The sequence below is a fragment of the Rhinopithecus bieti genome, unplaced genomic scaffold (genome assembly GCF_001698545.2).
Source record: "Rhinopithecus bieti isolate Rb0 unplaced genomic scaffold, ASM169854v2 scaffold_10612, whole genome shotgun sequence".
NCBI lineage: Eukaryota > Metazoa > Chordata > Mammalia > Primates > Cercopithecidae > Rhinopithecus > Rhinopithecus bieti.
Window position 1 is genome coordinate 360,683 of NW_016806990.1, and position 9,337 is coordinate 370,019.

At 37.5% G+C, this 9,337-nt stretch overlaps 1 protein-coding gene and 1 pseudogene across 1 annotated transcript in view; one reads left to right on the plus strand and one right to left on the minus strand.

The window, feature by feature from the left end:
• VNN1 (vanin 1) overlaps positions 1 to 9,337 on the minus strand; it is a 38,385-nt gene that overhangs the window by 16,515 nt on the left and 12,533 nt on the right. The window lies entirely within an intron of this gene.
• Positions 1,826 to 2,708, plus strand: LOC108534303 (cyclin-G1 pseudogene; annotated as a pseudogene).

Here is a 9,337-nt window from a genome sequence, read left to right on the forward strand (position 1 = left end):
GGCGTAGTGAAGGGTGCCTGTAGTCCCACCTACTCGGTAGGCTGAGGCAGGAGAATGACCTAAGTGAACTTGGGAGGAGGAGCTTGCAGTGAGCCTAGCTGGAGCCACTGCACTCCAGCCTGGGTAACAGAGCGAGACTCTGTCTCAAAAAAAAAAAAAAAAAGAAAGAAAAGAAAGAAAGAAGGAAGGGAGGGAGGGAGGGAGGTAGAGAGGGACAAAGGAAGGAAGGATGGATATTGAGCATTGCACAAGAGGCTAAGATTTGTTCCAAATTTAGTAGCAAATAGGCACTATTAAAACCTTTGAAGACAAAAACAACCTGGTCAAAATTTTCTTCATAAAGATAAATAGAACACACAATATAGAATGTACCAACAATGAGAGACTAAATGCAAGGGACACATTAGGAAGATGTTGCCATAGTTCAAATAAGAGGTAACAAGGATTGGCTAGGGCATTACCAGCTAGTATGAAACTATGGAAATCCTGGAGCATTTGTTAATGTCTGATTTTTTTAACTCTTTTTCAAAGTTACCAATAAGTGTCCCAGTAAAGCAATTAAAATACAATTTTGAAAATAATATATAACATATTGCTATATTTATCCTCTATTGCAAAACTCTGAAATGGTAAATGGGTTATACCAGGTTATTGAAGCACAGCTGAGAAGGCTGAGATAACTGTTATATGAAGAAAAATTTGGTGCCATCAAATCTTGGTTTTTAGATCTACAAACAAATTTGTATAATTAATATAAGGAAGACCATAGCAATCATCTATAAAATAGATCCTTGAAAAAGATCAGAAAAGGATATAATAATACATGTAGAAAAGTATTATTTAAATGTGTTTATAAGAAAGAACAACCATTCAATAGTTTAACCCACCTTTGTTTCTATTAACATCTGAAATACATAGATATAAATTACAACACATTGAACCACTTGAAACATGTTTACTCCCAGTCTTTTTGGATCACCTGAAGTGGTGGAATAGGTAGGTTGGTGTTTTGGATTTCTGAAACAGTTCTGATGACAAACATATTTTCCTACTATCTCTATTAGTCTTCGTGTATTCAAGCTACATTTCTCAGGTTGTTTGGCATATACATAAAATGCTCCCAAATTAGACCACATGTCCTGATTGAGGGATTAAAAATTCAGTTTGCTTATGTGTGCCTGAAATCTGCCTGTTGCTTCATCCGTGATATTTGCCAAGTCCTTAATCCATGCAGAGTTTTGTCCTGGGCACAGAAGGAAGAGGTGAAAGAGAATAATTGAAATGCATTCTTTAAGACTGCTTTCAAAGTGTTCAATCTCCAGGTATAACAAAAATCATCAATTATCAAAAAGACATTTACTAACCTAAAATCAGCACATGTTAAATATTCAACAAATGTTCATTAGGTTTTGACACAACACAAAGCACTATATTAGACATGTGAGCAATGGGGGAAGAATATTCCAGGCAGAGTTGTCCAAGCACACAATGTGTGAGACACAGAAATGTCAGATGTGGTTGCTATGCTTATAAAGCATTAGACTTACTGAAGAAACAATATGTGCACACACAACTCTGAAATAACAGTATGAAATAATATGCAATCAAATATCAAAATGCTTTTTGAGCCCTTCAGCTCCAAGCTGACCCTGATGAGGGCAATATGATCTTGGTGGCTCTGCAGAAACATCCATCCAGGAAGGCTCCCGCTCCCTGGGTCTCTCTCTTTGCTTTGTTTCCTGGGGCTCTGAGATTGGATTTCGTGAGGTAAGGTGAAGGCAGGCCCAAGAAGGGTGGTTACTACTGAGTCCCAGTCACTATCAAGATGATAGCAGTACTGACACCTGACTCGGAAATTGCTACACCAGCTGAATGCCCTGTTGGAACAGAAGTCTGGATGTCAGTTAAAGACCTGTGGTTTGAGACAATTGAGTTTGCACATGATAGACAATAGCCTCAGAATGACTGCAAGGCTACAGGACTTTGAAGTACAAGATGTTAGTCTAACTCAGTTATTTGGCTTTAACATAAAGGCATTTTCTCTGTAAATTTACTGGACAGATTCCTGTGTTAAATGAAGGTACAGCCCAAGCACCTTGGATGTGTTGGACTGAGCTGCTTCTATTTGGCTGTAAAATCAATAGAAGAGGAAAGGAATGTCCCATTAGCAACTGATGTGTTCCAAATAAGTGAATATAGGTTCATGGTTTCAGATTGATGAGAATGGAAAAGATTGTATTGGAGAAGGTGTAATGTAAAGTGAAAGCTACTATTGCCTTTCAGTTTCTACAACTCCACTAGAACTCATTCAAGAGAACTTGCCATTTGAAAGGAGAAGTGACCTCAATTTTGACTGGAAGCCCAATTTAAGGCCATGTCAAGATCAAAAGCTCTAAACTTTAGAGTCTAAATCAAAGCCTTCTGTGTTGATATTGTCTATAATCATATTGGAGATCCAAAAACAGAAGTATATAGAGTTAATAAAATGAGTAGAATGTCTTCAGAAACATTCCAAGATAAATGGTAGAGATGTGACCTTCTGGAAAGAACTTGTGTCCAAGTATTTAACTGAATACTCATCAAACAAATTTTCCAAATCAAACATTCGGAAGTTGAAATGGATTGTTTCTGGGCATACTGCATTGCAACTGAAGCATAGTTACTGCAGAAAAATTCACGATCCAACAATTCCTGAAATGGTTCCCTAATTGGTAAATTTGATTCATTGTTATTCTCCATATAGAGAAAATTTTCCAATGCTATAATTTCTTTTGCAATTAAAATATTAATTATCTTCAGAATAAACAAAATGAAGTTGGAATCACAAAGGGGAAAATGACTTCACTGATTTTTCAGTTAATATTTGAAGACATTTACTACATAGAAACTATACCACCTCAATAGTAAGGAACTATCCAACGTCTGATATGTAAGTTAGCCATTTCATGATCTTTTTAGCTTTGAAAACAGCATCCTTCTTAATAGCATGAATTTTGAGAGTAGCACCAAAATTATGTTTTTATTACACATCTTCCTGTATGTAGACCCACGCTCAGGCTCATTTTAAGTTACACAAGCCTGAGTAAGACAATAGGGACAAAAACTTTAAACCATATGTGAACAGATTTGAAACTATTCATGTGTAAGCAAAATGAATATAAATTTGAGTATTGTACCTAAAGAAAAAGTAAGATATGGCAGATGGTCTCCACTTTGGGTTTCCGAAAAAACTGTCAGGGTGTTTTGACACTGTAGTTACATATCATTGCTACAGCAGTTAGATGACTGTAAAGTAGTTATATGCTTGGTCACTGCATATATGATATATACTTGTCATCTAAATTTTATTTTAAAAAAATTTGCAGGGGCATTGTCGGCCCCAACCCTCTCTCTGCCCCTCAGATGCCGTAAGGTGAAAGAGAGGGCCCTGACAAGGATGAGACAATGGCAGCAGGCTGGCCACATGCACAGCCACCACTACTCCTGGCCTGTGGCCACTCCTGGGACAGGAACTGCTGGGCCACCCACTGACAACCATCTTGGCTATCCCCACTGCTTCCCAAACCATGTTCCAGTCTGGGGTTGAGCCTGAGTGGGATGGGAAGAAGACAAGACCCCACGCAGAACACCAGAGGCCGGATGGGTATCTCCAACCATCTTGGAGTTACCAAAATAAAGCAACAAGCAGGGCACCCTGGGGATGAAACTCTGGGGAGGGTGGAGATGGAAAAGGTGGAATGGACATGCTACGAGTTCCCTCACACATCGCCATTCAAATTTCTTAACTCACAGTAATGATTTATCTTTTTCTACTCAAAACTAAATGTTGACATTCATATGATTATGAATCTTAGATATAGATACTTCACATTTAACAGTAATATTTAAGCAGGCTTCAAATAAGTTTGGGTTTTTTGTTGTTTCTTTAAATAAGGTTATAGTAGCAACAAAAAGCCCTTCTCTGAAACCTTTCTCCATAACCCTGCTCTATAGACTCCATAATAGTATAATGGATTTAAACTATGGAGCCTCAAAACATCACAACTACATTAAGGTGATGGTCTCAAATTTAGGGAAACTGCCTAATTAATATTATGCTATGGTGTAACCATGTGTAGATTTAAATTCATCTGTGAAACATTCAAATCAAAGCTAAAAGTATAAATATGAAATGCTAATGATGAGTCTGAAAAAGTACACTATGAAACTCCATTTCTAACATTGATCTAACTTTCTATATTGGATAAATATATTGTATTTAGGTGGTATTAAAAAATGATAACCTATTTAATTTAAATGCTAAATTTTAAATTATGAGGTCTACATCAAAACCAACATTTGACTAATGAACTCTTTAGGCATAATAAAGGTTAATATTCTAGGCAGTATAAATAGTTTCTTGGCACCCACAATGCAAGTAATACATAATTCAGAGATGTGCACTTTATTATACAGAAGGAACATACCTCACCATAATAAAGGCTATATATGGCATTTATGTCACCACCCACAGCTAACATCCTATGGAATGGGGAAAAGCTGAAAGCCTTTGTTCTAAGAACTGTAACAAGACAAGGAAGCCCACCTTCACCACTTCTATTTGACATTGTACTGGAAGTCCTAGCCAGAGCAATCGGCAAGAGAAAGAAATAAAAGATGAGGAGGAAGCAGAGCAAGATGGCCAAATAGAACCTTCCAGTGATTGTCTTCCTGCAGGATCACCAAACTGAACAACCATCCACACAAGAAAGCATCTTCATAAGAACCAAAAATCAGAAGAGTAATCACAATACCTTGTTTTAAAATCATATCAAGACAGGAGGCACTGAAGAGGGTAGGAAAGAAAGTCTTTAATTGCCAACACCACTCTCACCCATCCTCCAGATCACCACATGGTGTGGAGAGAAAATTTGTGCCCTTGGGAGAAGGAACGTACAGTGATTGTGGGACTTTGCACTGGAAGTCAGTGATGCCATGTAGCAGCAGAAAGCAACATGGCAGAGAATTCAGCCAGCACATTTAGAACAGCTCTAGCCAGAGGGGAATTGTCCTCCCAGCAGTCAGAACCTGAGTTCCACCAAGCATCACCAGTGTGGGACAAAGTTATCTGGGGTTCTAAATAAACTCGAAAGGCAGTCTAGGCCAGGGGTTCCCAATCCATAAGCCACGGACTGTGATCTATTAGGACTTGAGCTGCACAGCATTACCAGTCCGTGGCCTGTTAGAAACCGGCTGCACAGCAGGAGGTGAGTGGCATTACTGCCTGAGCTCTGCCTCCTGTCAGATCAGTTGCAGCATTAGATTCTCATAGGAGTGGAAGCCTGTTGCGAACTGTGCATCTGAGGAATCTAGGTTGTATGCTCCTTATGAGAATTTAACGAATGTCTGACGATCTGAGATGGAACAGTTTTACCCAGAAGTCATCCTCCACCCTGCCCATTAAAAAATTGTCTTCCACAAAACCAGTCCCTGGTGCCAAAAATGTTGGGATCACTGATTTAAGCCACAAGGACTACAATTCCTAGGCAAGTCCTAGTGCTGTACTGAGCTCCGAACCAGTAGCCTTGGAGTGCCATAACCTAGTGAGACACCAGCTGGAGTGGTCAAAGGAGTGCTTGCATCACCCCTCCTCCAATTCCAGGCAGCACAGCTCACAGCTTTGAGAGAGAAACTCCATCCCTCTGCCTTAAAAAAGGAGAGAGGAGTATAGAAAGGACTTTGTCTTGCAACTTGGATAACAGCTCACCCACAGTAAAATAAAGCACCAAACAGAGTACTGAAGCCCCCAACCCAGGTCCTAGCTCCCTGATGACATTTCTAGACATACACTGGGCTATAAGGGAACTTTCTGCCTTGAATGGAAGGTCCTAGTCCTGGCAAGATTCATCACCTGCTAACTAAAGAGTCCTTGGGCCTTGAATAAACATCAGTGATAGCCAGGCAGTACTCACTACAAGCCTTGGGTGAGTCCCAGTACCATGCTGGCTTCAGGTGTGACCTAACACCTTCCCAGCTGTGGTGGCCATGGGGTGAGACTCCTGCTTCATGAAAGGAGAGGGAAGAGTAAAAGGACTTTGTCTTACAAATTGGGTACCAACTTAGCCACAGTAACATAAAGCACCAAGCAGAATCCTAAAGTTCTCAATTACAGGGCTTAGTTCCTGGATGGCATTTCTAGACCCACTGTGGGTCAGAAAAGAACCCACTGCCATTTCCTATAAGAAATGCTAAAGAAATTTCTTCAAACTGAAAGAAAAGAATGTCAATAACCATTAAGAAAGCATCTGAAGGTACAAAACTCACTGGTAATAGTAAGTACATAGGCAAACATGGAGTATTATAACTTATAATTGTGATGTAAACTTCACATATCTTGAGTAAAAAAACTAAAATATGAACCAATCAAAAATAATGACAAGAAAAGCTTTTTGAGGCATAGATAGCATAATAAGATATAAATAGAAATTTTAAAATTAAAAAATATGGGGATGAAGTTAAAGTATGGAGCTTTTATTAGTTTTGCTTGTTTGTTTATGCAATCAATGTTAAGTTGTCATCAGTTTAAAATAATGAATTACAAGTTGTTATTTGCAAACTGCATGATAACATCAAATCAAAAAACCTACAACAGATACACAAAAAATAAAGAGCAAAAATTAAAACATACCATCAGAGAAAAAACACCTTCACAAAAAGGAAGACAGGAAGGAAGCAAGGAAGACAATACCACAAAACAACCAGAAAACAAAAAACAAAATGTCAGGAGTATTTCCTTATTTAACAATAAAACATTAAATGTAAATGGACTAAACTCTCCAATCAAAAGACATAGAGTGGCTGAATGGATTAAAAACAAATAAAAGGCAATGACCTGTTGTGTACAAGAAATACACTTCACTTATAAAGACACACATAGACTGAAAATAAAGGGATAGCAAAAGATACTCCATGCAAATGGAAAACCAAAGGAGCAGAGATGGCTATATTTTTATCAGACAGAATAGTTTTCAGGACAAAAGCCATAAAAAGAGACAAAGAAATTAATTATACAATGATAAAGAGGTCAATTCAGTCAGAAGATATAACAATTGTAAATACATATGCACCTAACACTTGAGCATATAGATATATAAAGGAAATATTATTAGAGCTAAAGAGAGTGATAGACCCCAATGCAACAATAGCTGGAGATTTCAACATCCCACTTTCAGCATTGGACAGATCATCTGGAGGGAAAAACAATAAAGAAACATTGGACTTAATCTGCATTATAGACCAACTGACCTAATAGGTAGTTACAGAAAATATCATCCAATGGCTACAGAATAAACATTTTCTCCACACATGGATCATTCTCAAGGAGAGACGATATGCTCGGTCACAAAGCAAATCTTAAAACATTTTTTAAAAATTGAGATCATATCAAGTATCTTCTCTAGCCACAATGGAATTATACTAGAAATCAATAGCAAAAGGAATTTTGAAAACTATACAAACATATGGAAATTAAAGAACGTGCTCCTGAATTACCAGTGGGTTAATGAAGAAATTAAGAAGAACATTAAAAATTTTATTGAAACTAATGGAAATGGAAATGCAACTTACCAAAACCTACAGGATACAGCAAAATCAGTCTAAGAGGAAAGTTTGTAGATATAAGTACTTACATTAACAAAGAAGAAAACCTTCAAATAAACAGCATAATGATGCATTTAAAAAACTATGAAAAGAAGAGCAAACCAAATCTGAAATTAGTAGAAGAAAAATAATAAACATCAGAACAGAAATAAATGAAATTGAAATAAAAAAATACAAAAGAACAGCAAAACAAAAAGTTGGTTTTTTGAAAAGATAAACAAAATTGAATTTTAGTGAGACTAAGAAAAAAGAGAGAAGACAAACTCAGAGTTGAAAAGTGAGACATTATAACCAATACTGCAGAAATTCAAAAGATCATTAGAGATTACTATGAGCAACTATATATCAATAAATTGGAAAACCTAGAAGACATGAATAAATTCCTAGACACATACAACCTACCAAGATTAAACCAGGAAGAAATCCAAAACCTGAATAGACCAATAACAAAGAATAAGATTGAAACTGTAATAAAAGTTCTCCTGGCAAAGAAAAGCCCAGGACTTAATGGCTTCAATGTTGAATTTTATCAAGCAATTAAAGAACTAATCCCCATCCTATTCAAACTCTTCCAAAAATTAGAGAAGGGAATACTTCCAAACTCATTTAATGAGGCTAGTATTACCCTGATACCAAAACCAAAGACACATAAAAAAGAAAACTACAGCCCAAAATTCCTGATGAACATTGATGCAAAGATCCTCAACAAAATATTAGCAAACCAATTGCAACAACACATTAAAAATTATTCCTCATGACCAAGTCGGATTTATCCCAAGGGTGCAAGGATGGCTCAACATACACAAATCAGTTGATGTGATGCATCATATCAACAGAATGAAGAACAAAAACCATATGATCATTTCAATTGACACTGAAAAAACATTTGATAAAATTCATCATTCCTTCATAATAAAAACCCTCAATAAAGGGGTATAGAAGGAACATACCTCAACACAATAATAGCCATTTATGACAAACCCATGAATAGTATCATACTGAATGAGGAAAAACTGAAAGCTTTCCTCTAAGATTTGGAACAGACAAGGATGTCCATTTTCACCACTATTATTCAACGCAGTAGTAGATGTCCTCACTAAAGTAATCAGACAAGAGAAGGAAATAAAAGACATCCAGATTGGAAGGGAAGAAGTAAAATTATTTTTGTTTGCAGATGCCATTATCCTATACTTGGAAAACCTAAAGACTCCACTGAAAACTAATAGAACTGGTAAACAAATTCAGTAAAGTTGCAGACAACAAAATCAACATACAAAAATCAGTAGTATTTCTATGTGCCAACAGCAAGCAATCTGAAAAAGAAATCAAGAAAGGAATAGCATTTATAATAGCTATCAATAAAATACAATACCTAAGAATTAACTTACCCAAAGAAGTGAAAGCTGTCTAAAATGAAGTATGTAAAGCATTGATATAAGAAATTGAAGAGGACGGCCGGGCGCGGTGGCTCAAGCCTGTAATCCCAGCACTTTGGGAGGCCGAGACGGGCAGATCACGAGGTCAGGAGATCGAGACCATCCTGGCTAACACGGTGAAACCCCGTCTCTACTAAAATACAAAAAACTAGCCGGGCGAGGTGGCGGCGTCTGTAGTCCCAGCTACTCGGGAGGCTGAGGCAGGAGAATGGCGTGAAGCCGGGAGGCGGAGCTTGCAGTGAGCTGAGGTCTGGCCACTGCAC